Source organism: Podarcis bocagei (genome assembly GCF_964188305.1).
Source record: "Podarcis bocagei genome assembly, chromosome: 8".
Classification (NCBI taxonomy): Eukaryota; Metazoa; Chordata; class Lepidosauria; order Squamata; family Lacertidae; genus Podarcis; species Podarcis bocagei.
The window spans coordinates 89,150,250-89,167,830 of NC_138133.1; positions in this window are offsets into that span (position 1 = coordinate 89,150,250).

The following is a 17,581-nucleotide window of genomic DNA, read 5'->3' on the forward strand; positions in this document are numbered from 1 at the left end:
ATGAAAGGAGCACCAACTTTAAAATATCAAACCACACTCCTGTTCTATGTCAGCTGCTTGATATGAAGGCAATCTTACTTACCGTATGTTTCTAATATATTCTATTATATTGTGGGGTTTTGTCTTTATTTTTTAAACCACCAGCAGCATAATGACATTTCTTTCATAATTAGTATGTACTGTTACAAATAAAAGAAGTCTGTTAATTTAAAACCATTTTATTTTTTAAAATCCTTTTTTGGGGGGGTTACTTTGCTTTGTTTTTAAGAATAAAAAGTTTACCTATTTTTAAAAAAGAAATCTGTGATGTAATGGTCATGTTTTAGATGATTCTTTGAAAGTCAAAAGCACAAAACAGCCTCAGAATGCTAAGTTGCATATCATTGTAACTACTCTAATCATTCAAAGTGGAAACTATATCCAGTGGGGTATATCTCCTGCTCAAGCTCCTTATAAAGTGGATAAGAGTTCCATGGGAGAATATCTTGACAGATGGTGCCCAAATATTTTTTTAGCACACAAACCTATTCCTACTGTGTTTTCAAGCTTTTAATCTCTGCCCACCCCAATGGAAACTCCATTTTCTTCTACCATCATCCACCAGTTATCCCATTCACTCCAGTAGCAGGTCCATGTTAGGTAATTTCTGAAACAAAAGTTTGTTTGATAACTGTTGCTATAATCTCCTCTCCCCTGCCCCAGTTTTCTTGGGTTCACTCTGTTTCTCCCACCACCGACCTCTCTGTTTGTCAGTTATTTCTGTACAGTTTTCAGAGCACACATGAATGTGTCTTCTTTCTAATAAAAGAACAATGTGTAAATTCATGCCGTGCCGATATATTTTTCATAGAATTGTATGAATAGTCATAGCTGTCAACTTTTCCCTTTTATTGCGAGTAATCCTATTCGGAATAAGGGGATTTCCCTTAAAAAAGGGGGGAAGTTGACAGCTATGCTTCTAGTCCAACCCCCTGCAATGCAAGAATCTTTTGCCTAACGTGGGCCACGGACCCACAACCCTGAGATTGTCTCATGCTCCACCAACTAAGCTATCTCAGCTGCATTTAAGGCACTCTTTGAACTTGTGTATGAAGAAAGAAATGAGTGTGTGTCGACCAGGGATGTCAAAAAATTCTGCTGCAAATAGAAATCCTAGTGGAAATTTCTGATGTCTGCTTAGTCACCCCATGTCTATAACAGAGATCAATCCAGGAGGTACGAATGGTATCTGCAAATGATATGTAACGGATTCTTCCCGCACCCCACACCGGAATGTCCTTTGCATTGAAATGACTGGAGTAGAACCAGGGGCGTATGAAGGGGGGTGGCAGGCCCCGGGTGCCACCCTGGGAGTGGTGACAAGATGGCCCACTGCCTCCCCCCAGCTGTAGAGCGACCGAGGTCCATACAGGTACGAATGCCGCACATGTGGCAGCACGTATGGTCTTTTGCGCATGCGCAGTCTGGATGGGCACTGTGCGTGCACAGTCTGTGTTGGCTATTTGCAGTTTAGTAGCACTGCAGAGAGCTTGCTGGGGAGACCATGCATAACAAGGAACTCAAAAAGAACTTTAACAAGGTTTTAATAACAAAACAAAAACTCCTTTTACACTAAAGATAACAACAACAAACATGACCCAACCCATCCCCCAGGGTAATGAGAGAGCTAGGTGCTGCTCCTTATATACTATACCCAAATGCTGACACAACTTAATTAACACAACCTAGCAGCACCTGCTATGTTTCACAGCTGTAAGACTGTGTCTCGTTATTTGCCCTGGCCCTTAAAGACATACACAACTTGTGAAACAATAATGAACCTTCACATTTTACAGTGACCATTCAACAGTCTGTATGGATGCCGCAAGAGCTTCCTCTGCCCCGAGGAGAACAATATCATGACACCATAATTTCCGTAATCAGCTGCTTAGGTTACATAAGTTATGCTCTTTCTCGGGTTAACTCCATGCAGTCACATGATAAATTGCCTAATTTTGCCACCGTCGACAACAAGTTGAATAACGTGGTTCTTGGCAGAAGATGAAGTGCAGCAGTGTGAAAGCAGGGGTGCGTGCATCAAATGCAGAGCAGAATGGACCACTTTGCCTTCTCACATCTCTAATCATGGATACATTTGGGAAGCTGCTGCCTATGTCTGTCTAAGTTGAATAGGGAATCGGGCGTGCATACAGACATAATTTCATTTGTATACCGCCTTTCCATAGTTTGAACAATGCTCAAGGTTGCTCGCAACATAAAAAATACACAATTACCATGTTGCAAAAGTAGTCATATACAAAAACAACAAAAGGAAAAAAAAATAAAAAAAAAATTTTCCAGTAGGTAGCCATGTTGGTCTGACACAGTCAAAATAAATTTAAAAATTGTCCAGTAGCACCTTAGAGACCAACTAAGTTTGTTCTGGGTATAAGCTTTCGTGTGCATACACACTTCTTTAGATACCAATTCAGATATTCTTCTGAAGAAGTGTGCATGCACACGAAAGCTTATACCCAGAACAAACTCAGTTGGTCTCTAAGGTGCTACTGGACAATTTTTTAATTTATTTTGACTGTGTCAGACCAACATGACTACGTACCTGAATCTAGAATCAAAAAATATGCAACCAAACTGAACAGCTTCCACATAAATCACAAGATCCAAAATAAAGATATGTTGTACACCACCCTAATCTTCACAGCAGTTCAAGCTTTTAGGAGTTCCAGTGTCTCTGTTTCTTTGGGAGAATGAGGCACAGCGGAGATTGTGGTGTCTCTATGATATATGGGTGGTTTTTTTTTTACACACATACACAGCCAGAGTCTAAAATGGAGGGGTCCCCAGTGTTACACTCCAAGAGGATCTTGCCTTCTCCATAAGGATTCAAACCACCAGCAGCCATTTCTCTGCCTCTCTCTTCAGCACGTTGCTTCCTAACTCCACCCTATAACTTCAATACATGACACTCAGCTTCTGCTCACATTACACCTATCTAGTCTAAACCCCTGGCTTTATGTAACCCAAGCAGAGGCCACACTCACTTTGATCTTGTGCTAATGACCCATTACCCCAGGCTAACACCTCAAAGGGGATTAGCATGACTTAATTAATACTTAATTTATGTTGATTCCCTAGGATTATCATTGTCTAACACAGAGACTGATCACAGGGGTCTGGCTTTATATACATGAGTCCAAAGCACAGCATCTGTCTTATTCCTCGTTCTAACACCTCCATGCCTTAATTAAATTCTAACGCTGCTGGTGCCAGGAATTTCAGGGAGTCTTGCACCCACAAACTTATAACAATAATAAAAAATAATATCAATAACAGCAACAACCCTCACCCACCCTTAAACAACAGCCCAGCCCAAGTGTCTGTTCAGCTGTGCTCTGGTGCATGGGGTCATGAAGAGTCGGGCATGACTAAATGACTAAACAACAAAGCACAGGTTGGACGGCCACCAGTCAGGAATAGTTTAGTTGCGATTCCTGTATTACAGGGAGGCTGGACTAGATGACCCTCGGGTCCCTTCCAGCTCTACAGTTTTATGATTCTATATGTGATTGCGATCTATTAAGACCCCTAGATCATTTTCACATATCCTATACCCCATATTTCTGCATCTGGTCATTCCTGCCTAGGTGCATGACATTCCCTTTGTCCCTGTTGAAACTGATTTTGTTAGTTTTGGCCAAATTCTCCAATCTCAGAAATTCTGAAATTGAACCCCCGATGCTGTCTTCTGCAGTATTAGCTTCCCCTCCCACTTTGCTGTCATCTGCAAACGGTTGCAATTGAAAGGTTGATTTGCTTTAAATTGCAGACAGCATTTCCCTGCATTCTCAGCTTGCACAAGGCATGCATCTTGTATCAAGACCACTGATTTATTTTTTCTTTTCTTTTCTTTTTTTGAGAGAGAGAGAGTTGGCCTGTCTGAAGAACATTCAAAAGGAACAAACCCCAAAGAAAAGTCAATGGCTATTTTTGTGAGTTCCACGCTCCCCCAACCACCTTACAAAGTTTAACTAATTACAAAACACTTTCAGAAGCCTCCTGCCAAACAGGTGAGAGGATGAGATGAAACAGCAGCTTAATCTGCAGGGACGAACTCCATCAATGATCCAATTATTGAGGATTTGATGCCTTTTTTGTTTCCTTGAGCCCCAGCCCCTCCATTCGGAGATGAAATGCATTTTGCGCTGTGAGCGCAGCCCTGATAGGGACATGCCTTGAATCACAAAGCAAGGTCCATTAGCATATAAATTGATACTATAGGTTTGTGAGCAGGTAGGCTCCTTGGGCAGAGTAATTTGGGGGAGGGGAGGCGCACAGATTATTCCTGGGAAGGAGGGCGCGAATTAGAGTTTTGGCTTGTGCCTCTCATCTAACCGGAGAGTGAGAATGAAAGTCATTTCTATCAGCTTTCGTTAGTTCAGATTAATTCACTAAATCATGCATGTGCTTGGGGTTCTTCAACTCCTCCCTCCCTCCTCGCTTTGGAGATTTTCCTTGTCCTCAGGAGTATTTTCCAAATTAATATGTGATTCTCAGTTATGTTTTTTGATACATTCCTCAAAGTCTTTCCAACCTGCCTCTCCAAAACAGTGATGGCCACCAACCTAAAGGTAAAGGGACCCCTGACCATCAGGTCCAATTGTGGTCAACTCTGGGGTTGCGGCGCTCATCTCGCTTTATTGGCCGAGGGAGCCGGCGTACAGCTTCCGGGTCATGTGGCCAGCATGACTAAGCCACATCTGGCGAACCAGAGCAGCACACGGAAACGCCGTTTACCTTCCCACTGGAGTGGTACCTATTTATCTACTTGCACTTTGACGTGCTTTCAAACTCCTAGGTTGGCAGGAGCAGGGACCGAGCAACAGGAGCTCACCCCGTCGCAGGGATTCGAACCACCGACCTTATGATCGGCAAGTCCTAGGCTCTGTGGTTTAACCCACAGTGCCACCTAGATGGCTTTAAATGAGGTTTGGACAAATTCATGGAGAAGAAAGGGCTAGTGGTGGCCACTAGCCAGGATGACTATGCTCTGCCTCCCCATTTGGAAGCAGCAATGCTCCTCAATACCAGTTGTTAGAATACCAGTTGCCACAGAAGGGGGTGAGTGCAGGAGTACTCCAAGCCTGTTGTGGATTTCCCCACTGGGGCATCAGGTCCCTGTGAGAACCGGGTGCTGGGACATTGGCTTGATCCAGCAGGCTTTTCTTGCATTCTTCTGTTCTTAGTAAGCTTGGCATTAACTGATGATGATCAGTAAGTGCTTTGCAACCTTGTGCTTCATGCAATCGAGTTGTGTGGACAGTTGGTCTGCCAGAAGATCTTGCGGCATCATCAGGTGACTGTCAGACATTAGAATAGAATAGAATAGAATAGAATAGAATAGAATAGAATAGAATTTATTATTTATACCCCGCCCATCTGGCTGGGTTTCCCCAGCCACTTTAGGCGGTTTCCAACAAAGTATTAAAATACAGTGGTCTGTTAAGCATTAAAAGCTTTCCTAAAGAGGGCTGCCTCCAGATGTCTTCTAAAAGTTTGGTAGTTGTTCTTCTCTTTGACATCTGGTGGGAGGGCGTTCCACAGGGCGGGTGCCACTACAGAGAAGGCCCTCTGCCTAATTCCCTGTAACTTCCCTGTAACTTGCAGTGAGGGAACCGCCAGAAGGCCCTCGGCGCTGGACCTCAGTGTCCGGACTGAATGATGGGGGTGGAGATGCTCCTTCAGGTATACAGGACCGAGGCCGCTTAGGGCTTTAAAGGTCAGCAGCAACACTTTGAATTGTGCTTGGAAACGTACTGGGAGCCAATGCTGGTCTTTCAGGACTGGTGTTATGTGGTCTTGGTGGCCACCCCCAGTCACCAGTCTAGCTGCCGCATTCTGGATTAGTTGTAGTTTCTGGGTCACCTTCAAAGGTAGACCCACATAGAGTGCATTGCAGTCATCCAAGTGAGAGATAACTAGAGCATGCAGCACTCTGGCGAGACAGTCCACGGGCAGGTAGGGTCTCATCCTGCATACCAGATGGAGCTGGTAAACAGCTGCCCTGGACACGGAATTGACCTGCGCCTCCATGGACAACTGTGAGTCCAAAATGGCTCCCAGGCTGCGCACCTGGCCCTTCAGGGGCACAGTTACCCCATTCAGGACCAGGAAGTCACTGCATGAGGAGGTCTGATCCTTAGTATAAATTTCAAAGGTGTGTGAACCTGATGCTTTCCCCCACACCCCTTTCTGAATTGTCCCAAGAAAAGCATTAAAAACATGAAGCATTAAAATATATAAATAAATAAACTGGAAGTGTGATGGGCTAGTTATCACTAGGAACCATAGCAAAAAAAACATGCTGGTCCTTATTGTCTGAAGACAACCTGCAAGTAAAATGTTGTATTTATTTGGTCCAGGTTGGAGTTGTGGATTACCTGAATCCATACTTACCATGTGCTCCAAACCAGGATTCCTTGTGGGTTAGACCTGTAGTTTCATCTCCAGGAAAAGGCGCGGATGTGGGGTCAGAATCAAGGGCAGTAGAGTATTTTCTATTTTCTCTTTCACCAACTAAGAATTTGCAAATTCCTTATAAGAAAGTTGTTCCAGCCCTTCAGTCATTTTTGTTGCCTTTCTCTGTTACTTTGTTCAGCTCCACAATATCCTTTTTGAGGTGCAACAACCGAAGACTCTTGAGAGTCCCATGGACTGCAAGAAGATCAAACCTCTCCATTCTGAAGGAAATCAGCCCTGAAGGCTCACTGGAAGGACAGATCCTGAAGCTGAGGCTCCAATACTTTGGCCACCTCATGAGAAGAGAAGACTCCCTGGAAAAGACCCTGATGTTGGGAAAGATGGAGGGCACAAGGAGAAGGGGACAACAGAGGACGAGATGGTGGGACAGTGTTCTCAAAGCTACCAGCATGAGTTTGACCAAACTGCGGGAGGCAGTAGAAGACAGGAGTGCCTGGTGTTGCTCTGGTCCATGCGGTCACGAAGAGTCGCACACGATTAAACGATTAAACAACAACAACCAGAACCATACACAATATTCCAAGTTTGGAGGCAGCACCATCAGATTGTATTGCATTGCAATATTTGTAAAACAGGATTATAATTTGCCACGGGCAGCTAGCTCTCTCCCGTTGTGCACCTAATAGGGATCTCTGAGACATGAGCTCAGTTAGGCTCAAATACCTCTCTCGGCAACAAGGTTGTTCTTTCTTCTTCGACACAGTTGAATATGCCTCCCTACATCTCCATTGCCAGCTGGCTATGCTGACATTTTGCCCCTTAAAGATTGGACAGGCTGCAAAATCAAACGAAACCCATCCATCATAGATTACTTTGCATTCACGTCGCCCTTTGACGGTCGACTCGGAGACTCACTCGATACCCCTAATTCCTTGGTTATTGCTATGCAGATGACAAGATCTGATCTCCACCTTAGGTGGCCTTTATATATATTAAAAAACACAATTAAAGCTTCATTTTGCTGGGGGAGGGAGGTTTAATTACTTTCTCCCCCACTAAATCTCACTTGGGCACTGGGAAAGTTGTAAAACACACACCGCATTTCCATAATTTCTTTTCTGGAGTTATTCATAATAAAAAGAAGAAGGGAGGAAAGCCCCCCCCCCATGAATCTTTTGTCTTTTAAGGATGCCGCTCCTTCCTGAATCCATTAAGACCCGTCTTTGTAATTTCTCGCATTTTATCACCCAGTTACACCGGGGAAGGCGATTATGACGCCGTCATGGGCCTGATTTGTAAAGAGCTCGTCGGATGCTGTGTAAGACAGGGGTATTAAAAAGAAACAGCCTTAAATTCCAGGAAAGGTTTAACAACGGGGGCTGCACTAGACGTGTAAATAAAAACCAAGTGAGAGAGGCCTCGGGTGGCTTGATGGCCCCATATAATCTGGCAGGCTTTTTATGGGGTGTCATTTAAATTGAGCTGCCTGAATTTTACCATCTGCTCCTTGAACTGCAAGAAGTTTTTCTTTGCCGTTGTTGTATGGGTGGGTGGTCCCCCCCCTTCGTTCCTTGAGGCAATTTACTTGTTTTCTCAGAGGAACACAAGAAGATCCTGCTGGATCTGCCACTGGCCCCTCTAGTTCAGGATCTAGTCCAGCATCCTGTTCTCACAGTGGCCAACCAAATGCCCGTGGGAAACCATTAAGCAGAACCTGAGTTCTAGCCAGCAAATGGAAAAGCGAGGCAATACCCTCTAAAGAAGAATAATTCTTTATACAGTATACAGTGGTGCCCCGCAAGACGAATGCCTCGCAAGACGGAAAACTCACTAGACGAAAGAGTTTTCCGTTTTGGAGGTGCTTCACAAAACGAATCTCCTATGGGCTTGCTTCGCAAGACGACAATGTCTTGCGAGTTCCTGCTGGTTTTTTTCCTCCCCCCCCCCCTTTTCGAAGCCACTAAGCCACTTATCAGCTGATCCAATCAGCAGATAAGCCGCTAAAAGCCGCTAATAGCGCTAATCCGCTAATCCGTCAATGGGCTTGCTTCGCAAGATGAAAAAACCGCTAGACGAAGAGAATCACAGAACGGATTCTTTTCGTCTTGCGAGGCACCACTGTATATAGATAAATATATTTGCTTTCGTAGATTTTCACGGGTACAGGAATGCAGGTTTTGGTGTCTTCGGGTGTCTTCCCGTGTAAGAGTATTTATGAATACAGTGGTACCTCAGGTTAAGTACTTAATTCGTTCCGGAGGTCTGTACTTAACCTGAAACTGTTCTTAACCTGAAGCACCACTTTAGCTAATGGGGCCTCCTGCTGCTGCCGCACCGCTGGAGCACCATTTCTGTTCTCATCCTGAAGCAAAATTCTTAACTTGAAGCACTGTTTCTGGGTTAGCAGAGTCTGTAACCTGAAGCGTATGTAACCCGAGGTACCACTGTACCAGAAAGTTGTGACGAGTTGCTATGAGGTAGGAGAAAAAACAAAGAGGCTGATGCCAATTTGCCAAATGGATAAAAAAAAAGTCCTACCAGGCCCCTTGGGTAACCAAGGCAACCAATGGAAGTCCATAGCAAGGTCAATGCGCAAAATAAGCTGACCTAAAAGGGAGGGAGGATGATCCGAAGAAAGCAGGAACAGGCTGGGAGCAGAGCGCGGCCGCGGCTGTTTAAATGTGGCTAGCCCCGCCCACCAGCCGGCCCTATTGGCCAGCTGAAAGGCTTGACCAATCAGAAGCAGAGGTAGCAGAGACAGCAGCAGAGGCAATGAGAAGCAGGGAGCTGAATACGCCTCCCTGCCGCTGCAGAAAGCTGCTCCCACTCACAGCTTCTCCCCTCTGGGCCTTCCCTCCTATCATATTACTAAAACTCATGAAATAACAACAGTTTGTACCCCACCCATCTGACTGGGCTTCCCCAGCTCCTCTGGGTGGCTTCCAACAAATATAAAAGCATAATAAAGTTAAACTGAATGTTGTAAGATTCAAGACATAACAGACAGTGCTTCTCCATAAAGCATGTTGTTAAACTGTGGAACTCACTCCCACTGATGATGTCCACCAGCTTAGTTACAGTATTGTTTTTAAACTTTGTAAGCTGCCTTGAAGCTCAACCGAGGAGAATGGCAGGATATAAATACATTTTTAAATAATATTCTTTATTGATTTTTCTTTTCTCAAAACAAATATCCAATATCATTGCTAAACATACATTTTCCTATCCCCCCCCTCCCCGTTGATTTCCCTCAACTACCATTTCTGGTTTATTACATCAGATGATAAATTCTGCTGTTTATATACAATATTACATTGTCACATTGTTGTACTTCTTGTTCTCTGGATATAAATACATTTAATAATAATAATAATAATAATAATAATAATAATAATAATAATAATAATAATAATAATAATAATATAGTTAGAATTTGATAGCTGCATGACATGTTTTATATTTGAGTTTACAAGTGAGTCTCCAGTTGATTTTAGGTACATTTATAACCTGCTCAGCTATTTTAAATAACAGTACCCTGCCTTAAGATCACACATTAAGGATCAGGATGGAACAATTCTAAATGCATAATAGTGTTTGAGCTACTGAGGCAGAATAGAAAATGGCAAACATTCCTACATGGAAAGAGCTTTTCAGGAAACAATTCTCTCAAAAAGCAGTGCTCTCAAAAGGACTTTGCTTCTGAGTCAAAAATTGAAACGAGGACATTGGGTGCGAGGGAGACAGGGATAAGCATCAAGGCAAACATTTGCATCTATATGAGCAACACAGAGACTGGTGATTTTTGCACAGAGTCCTCTTTTGCTGGGCTGGGATTTCCAAACAGCCCCAAGTACAGGGTATGTCTGTGTGTACACGCACAAACACACCCATCACATTCCATCACCGGCCAGCAATTTTTAAAAATACAACTTGCACAAGAGAGATGGAAAACCACCTTTTGAAGACACATAAAAGAATCTGCGGGTAAAAAAAAAAGCCATTTGAACAGTCTCTGGGACTAGTTTATTTATGCAAAGTGGAGCACAGGGCACCCAAGAGGGCATTAAAGGCTGATATTATTATTATTTTCACACACAAGACAAGGTTCTCCCTGTGGTGCGACGCTGCTTGCTGGTAGATGTGGTCCTGGTCTCCACGTGCAGCGTGTCGATGGAAGAACCTGAAGGTGATGGCTTAGTTTGCCTGGCTTCTTCCTGGTGGTCAGGAGTGTGCCACTTTTCAATACACCCCATAGCAAAACGCTCAAAGCTCATCAGAGAGAAAAGATGTAGCCTGGCCCATACCCTGCTGTGCTAATGTTCTACTTGCAGTGAGTTTTGTTCTATAGCAATGCACTGAAACTGTGACCTAACTCCCTGCAGTCTGAAGTGGTACATACAGTTTTGCACTTTAGTTTCTTCGCCCTCCTTCTATATCACTCTCACCGCCCCTCCACTTTAAAAACCTTGTTTTCCTGTTCCTTTATGCAGGGACCTTGTTTCTGCTTTGCCTTGTTGCCGGGGTGGGGGACCTCAGGCCCAGGGGCCAAATGTGACCCACTAGACCTCTCTCTTTCTCCATCCTTGGGGACTCTCTTCAGACAGGCACTACCTAAGCCACACACCCACTCCTCAAGCCACACCCCATAACAACTCTGCTCTTGCTCCTCCTTGAGTGCTTTTGCCTGGCTGGAATATGTCCTTTGCCTGGCTGGTATGTGCCCTTTGCCTAGCTGGGATGTGCCCCTGGGCTCTGAGATGTGTCCTTTGCTTGAATGAGATGTGCCCTTGGACTGTGGAATGTGACCTTTGCCTGGCTGAGATGTGCCCTTGGACTGCGGCAATGCCACTTGCTCCCCTGGATAATAATAATAATAATAATAAATTTTATTTATATCCCGCCCTCCCCAGCCAAAGCCGGGCTCAGGGCGGCTAACAACAACCAAATAATCAGTAAAATAATCACACAATCTAAAAATATTCATTATAAAAATTAATTAAATCAAATTGATGGCAACCAATTAAGCAGAATTATGTGTAGGTTGCCAGAGGAGGGAGTCAGGCTGCGCCCTGACCAAAGGCCTGGCGGAACAACTCTGTCTTGCAGGCCCTGCGGAAAGATGTCAGGTCCCGCAGGGCCCTAGTCTCTTTTGACAGAGCATTCCACCAGTTTGGAGCTGCAGCCGAGAAGGCCCTGGCTCTAGTTGAGGCCAGCCTAACCTCTCTGAGGCCTGGGACCTTGAGGATGTTATTATTTGCAGACCGTAGGTTTCTCTGTGGGGCATACCAGGAGAGGCGGTCCCGTAGGTACGATAAAGGATGTCTATGGGTACAAGGATATAAATATCTTGCAAGGGTAGAATGTGGCCTACTAAAGAAAGGTGAGAGTACAACTGTAATAGGTATGAGTTACTCGTGCGTAAGCTGGTGCCTTTCTCGGTTAATTTTGCCTTGTTAAACCTTTCTGACTGCACAGCCCCTTCTCATCGTGGCTGCCTCAGTCACTGGCAGAATCCGTCAGTGGGCGTTTCTTGAACCTCTTCCAACATAAAAGTTGTTTGACACCCAGTCTCCTCCTCCTCCTCTCACTGCGCGGGAGTCTTCTGCGCAGGGAAGGCGTGGGTAGCGGAGGACCTGGGCTCTCCTCACTGATGTCCAGTGAAGAGTCCTGGAGCCCTCTCTCCAATTCCCCCGTCTGCCCCCCCTTTATCCCTGGTGTTGCGTTGATTGGCTTCCCCCTCTACTGAGCTGTTTCTCCCCCTGCTGCTGGGTCCTTCGCCAGCATCATCTGGGAGCCTCCCCTTCGCCTCTCCCTCCGATGTCAGTTCCCTGACAACAACCATTGCTCCACCCACTCCCCCTGACTCCTCCCACTTTCCCCTCTGGCCTGTCCAGTTTTGGTATGTGGCCCCTATGTGGAGAATGCAACCCCTGAGCTGGAAGAAAAAGCTTCCCCATTGTGCTCTAATGCACCCCTCTATATTGACTGTGTTATAGAACCTGCAAAGGCTACTGGACTGAGAAAAGCCCTCTTAGTGACAGTGGTCGGTGGGAAGGACATATTGGCCTTTTCGAGCATTTTTAGGAAAAACCAGCAAGAGAAAGGTGAAGCCTGGTTTCTGTGGCTGTTTGTGGTTATGGGTATTCAGGGTGCATTTGAAGCAGAAACTTTTCCCTGCAGGTCTCATTACTGCAGGAAGATGTTATCTTGGTGCTGGTATTGGAAAGGAGCCACTCATAATTACCGATGCAGCAGAAAAGTCTTAATAAGGACACTTGGGGTGCATGCTGGAGGAAATAGCCCTACTGCTCAATTTGGGAATGTGAAGGAGATTTTTTAATGCCAAAATTAGGCTAAGATGGATGGGCATTTTTTGCACAGGTCTAATTGTGTTTAAGTGGGACGCGGGTGGCGCTGTGGGTAAAACCTCAGCACCTAGGACCTGCCGATCGCATGGTCGGTGGTTCGAATCCCCGCGGCGGGGTGAGCTCCCGCCGTTCGGTCCCAGCTCCTGCCCACCTAGCAGTTTGAAAGCACCCCTAAGTGCAAGTAGATAAATAGGTACCGCTTTATAGCGGGAAGGTAAACGGCGTTTCCATGTGCTTCGCTGGTTCTGGCTCGCCAGAGCAGCTTCGTCACGCTGGCCACGTGACCCGCAAGTGTCTTCGGACGGCACTGGCTCCCGGCCTCTAGAGTGAGATGAGCACACAACCCTAGAATCTGTCAAGACTGGCCCGTACGGGCAGGGGTACCTTTACCTTTAATTGTGTTTAAAGGTAAGTGCACATACATTCAGATGCATAGCAGAAACCTTAGCTTGCCAGTGACCCTTCGAGAACCTAAAAAGTTTGGAATTTTCTCCCAGGACAGCTATGTGAGTCAAAAACCTTAGCAGGTTGAATAATATTTGTGACTTGCCTGTTTTTGAGGGAAGTGAGTCGCAGCTTCCGGGCTCTTATCAATATTTGTTGCCCAGAGAATAATAAATAATATAATATTTTTTTATTTATACTCTACCCTTCCTGGTTCAGAAAAGCAGGCTCAGGGTGGCTAACAACAAATTTAAAACGTTTAATTGATGAAACAAAAAACAGCATAAAATACAGTATAAAACGTGAATAACAATAAATTCAGAATTCAAAAATCAATATAGGGGGGGAAATCCATCCAATACACATTGGATGATCCCCAGGGCTAGCTGGCTAAATTAGTCCAATTTGGGCCAGTGAGGAGACCAGGGGAGAATTAGCTGTGGGATCCCAGAGCGGGTAATCATCATAAAAAGGGGAGGGGGAGGGAAGGAAGGGGAATAAAAGATCAGGCTAAGTTCAAACTGAAAGCCAGGCAGAATAACTCTGTCTTACAGGCTCTGTGGAAGGAGGTTAAATCCTGCAGGGCCCTGGTCTCATGGGACAGAGCATTCCACCAGGTCAGAGCCATCACTGAGAAGGCCCTGGCCCTGGTGGAGGATAATCTGACTTCCTTAGGGCCCGGGACCTCTAAACTATGATTATTCATGAACCTTAAGGTCCTCTGTGGGCAGACCAGGAGAGGCAGTCCCGTAAAACAGTTGGTGGGAACAGTTGGTGGCTCTTCTCTCTTCTCTGCTCTCTTTGGCGATCACTCGTAGCTGAGTAAGATTGTCTTCCATAAACACGGTTTTAACAATGAGTCCGTAAATGTCTGTGGAGGCCAATTCTGGATCCACACATCCTTCCACAGTGGGGACTTACCGGTAGGTTTCTGGGCAGGAGTTGATTACAGTGCCTTCTTCTTAGCACATTTCTCCCTTGCATCCTGAGTTTAAGTGTCTTCAAAGCCCATGACACCTTTGGTAAAGGCTGCTCTCCAACTGGAGCACTCGCAGGCAAGAGTTTCCCAGTTGTTGGGATTTTTTAAAAAAAATTGCCTTGAGACAGTCTTTAAACCTCTTTTGTTGACCACCAGCATTACGCTTTCCATTTTTAAGTTCAGAACAGAGTTAGTTGCTTTGGAAGACGATAATCAGGCATCAGCATAACATGACCAGTCCAACGAAGTTGATGTTGAAGAATCATTTCTTCAACACTGGTGATCTTTGCTTCTTCCAGTACACTGGTATTAGTTCGCCTGTCTTCCCAAGTGATGTGCAAAAAACATTCGGAGACACTGGCATCCAGAGCAGATCCAATGGACTCCACAATTAGTCCAGGTCTACTCTGAGATACAAGCCAGTGACTGGATATGCAAGTTCTTGCACAACAGTGGGAGGCTCCAGAGAACATGACCCCTCCCAAGTCCTCCCAGATCTGGGACCTGGTTCTGGCAGACCAAGATTATGGTGTCTGGTGAAGGACCAAGTGTGCATGACCATTTTTATACCATGTTGGTATGTGTGCATGTGATACAGGCATTCCAGGGTTTCCAGACCTCCAAGGCTCACCTGAGTTTTCAGGTTTGCCTTCCCCATTCCAGGTGGCAGGTGGAGGGCTTGACTCTCCAGGAAGACGAGAGCACCTTGAAAATATGATGGTGATGACTGTGCATGCAGCTTTCAAGTTTCAGCTAGAAGAAGCTCTCGGAAAATAATTGCATAGATTCTCCATAGGAATCTGTCCTCTTCCCTTCCCCTCCCTCCCCTCTCTCCCAATTTACCTCCGTCTCCAGGGCTCAGTTAATAATAATAATAATAATAATAATAATAATAATAATAATAATAATAATAATAATAATAATAATAATTTATACCCCACCCATCTGGCTGGGCTTTCCCAGTCTCTCTGGGCGGCTTCCAACAAAATATTGAAATACAGTAATGCATCAAACATTAAAACCTTCCCTAAACAGGGCTGCCTTCAGATGTCTTCTAAAAGTCTGGTAGTTGTTCTTCCTTTTGACATCTGGTGGGAGGGCATTCCACAGGGCGGGTGCTACCACCGAGAAGGCCCTCTGGTTCCCTGTAACTTGGCTTTTCGCGCTGAGGGAACTGCCAGAAGGCCCTGGGCACTGGTCCTCAGTGTCCGGGCTGAAAGATGGGGGTGGAGATGCTCCTTCAAGTCTACTGGGCCGAGGCCGTTAAGGGCTTTAAAGGTCAGCACCAACACTCGGAAATGTACTTGGAGACAATGTAGGTTTTTCAAAACTGCTCCCAGTAGCTCTCAGCTCTCAGCAGCTGCTCCCAGTCACCAGTCTAGCTATCTCATTCTAGATTAGTTGTAGTTTTCGGGTTGAGCGCATTGCAGTAGTTCAAGTGAGAGAAAACCAGAGCATGCACCACTCTGACAAGACAGTCCGCAGGCAGGTAGGGTCTCAGCCTGCGTACCATGTGGAGCTGGTAAACAGCTGCCCTGGACACAGAATTGACCTGCGCCTCCATGGACAGCTGTGAGTCCATAATGACTCCCAGGCTGCGCACTTGGTCCTTCAGGGGCACATTTACCCCATTCAGGACCAGGGAGTCCTCCACACCCGCCCGCCTCCTGTCCTCCCAAAACAGTACTGCTGTCTTCTCAGGATTCAACCTCAATCTGTTAGCCACCATCCATCCTCCAACTGCCTCCAGACACTCACACAGGACCTTCACTGGTTCTGATTTGAAAGAGAGGTAGAGCTGGGTATCATCTGCATATTGATGAACACCCAGCCCAAACCCCCTGATGATCTCTCCCAGTGGCTGCATGTAGATGTTGAAAAGCATGGGGGAGAGGTTTAATCTCCCTCAAGAATCTATGCAAGTGGGCATCACTTTGAGTTGAAGAACCCAGCTTATGACTGACACCACCTATGTTGAGATGGAGAGAAAGGGCATTCTAACTCTTCCACCACACATGGACACTCATATGAAGGTCTCTTGGGCCAGGTCAGATTGTTTGTCTTTCTAGGCAAGGAGTGGGGTAGTAGTGACCCTCCATCAGCAACGGCAACATCATCGGAACTGCTCTTCAAGGAGAGCTGATGGGGAGGCCCTGAAGGGTTCTCTTGTGGTCTTAATAGATGACCTGCAAGACATGGGGGAACACAGTTTTGGGCAGCAGTCATGGGATTTACTGGATTCCTTGCTAATGCTGTGTGACACACCACACACACACACACACCAATTTGCCACCTTCAGCATCCAGGAGACTATGATTGGGGTGAGAAATAGATACAGGAACTTCTTTCCATTTTTATTGAATGTTTTATATTTCAATCTACTTGTGTTTATGAGACTCACTCCATTTTTTTATAGTAGGGTGTTTATTTGTTTATTTTTATCGCCTCTCATATCCATCTCTCTTTTTATCATCCTAATTTGGTTCTACAGTGATTCTTTTATTACATATGGCTGATAATTGGCAAGATTAAAAAATGTTTATATTGCCTGGTTGTGAGACTGTAAAAGAAGCAGTGGTTTTTATTTTTTTTTATTTTTTTAGGATTTAGGGATGCTCTGCTCTTTTATTTTAAGATATTCTGCGATGGCAAGAAACTTGTGCCTGACAATAATGCGCATTCCTGATTTTCTGAAAGCTTCTTTATAGCAGAAGCATCATTAGGGAGTGGCTAGGATTCTGGATCCATCTGCTTTAGCATCAAATGCAATAAAATGGAAGTACCTTGGCTCTGTCATATGATAACAATCGTATTTCACTTTGTGAGCTGCATGGTGATGATGGACAGCTGGCATTCAGCTAAAATGCCAGACGTGCAAATACTTAAAAGATGCCACCAGTGATGAAAAGGAAATTGGGAGATTATATATATATATATTCTGTCCCTGTCTAAAAGCCACTTACCAGCACAATTTGCTCAGGTGCAATGAGAGGCGATGGAGAAAAGAGTCTGCAAAAATTAGATTTCTTCATCCCAAACTGAAACAAAACCTAAGAATATGAAACTGAATTTGTGTATGCTCATTCTTAGGTATTTCAGCCATTTATATGCATAGCTATCCTTTCTCTTCCCTTCAGATCACCTAATGTTAGAGTTGGACGTGCTCCGTGTCCATCTACATCTGCAGATGGGGAGCTGTTTACACTCAACCGCTCTGGGTGTGCTGACACTGTCTCACTCTGATGTGCTTCCTTTTCCCCTGAAGTGTTCAGTGTGGGTTGTGGGAAGATGTGAGGATTCTGCTGTGGGGAGA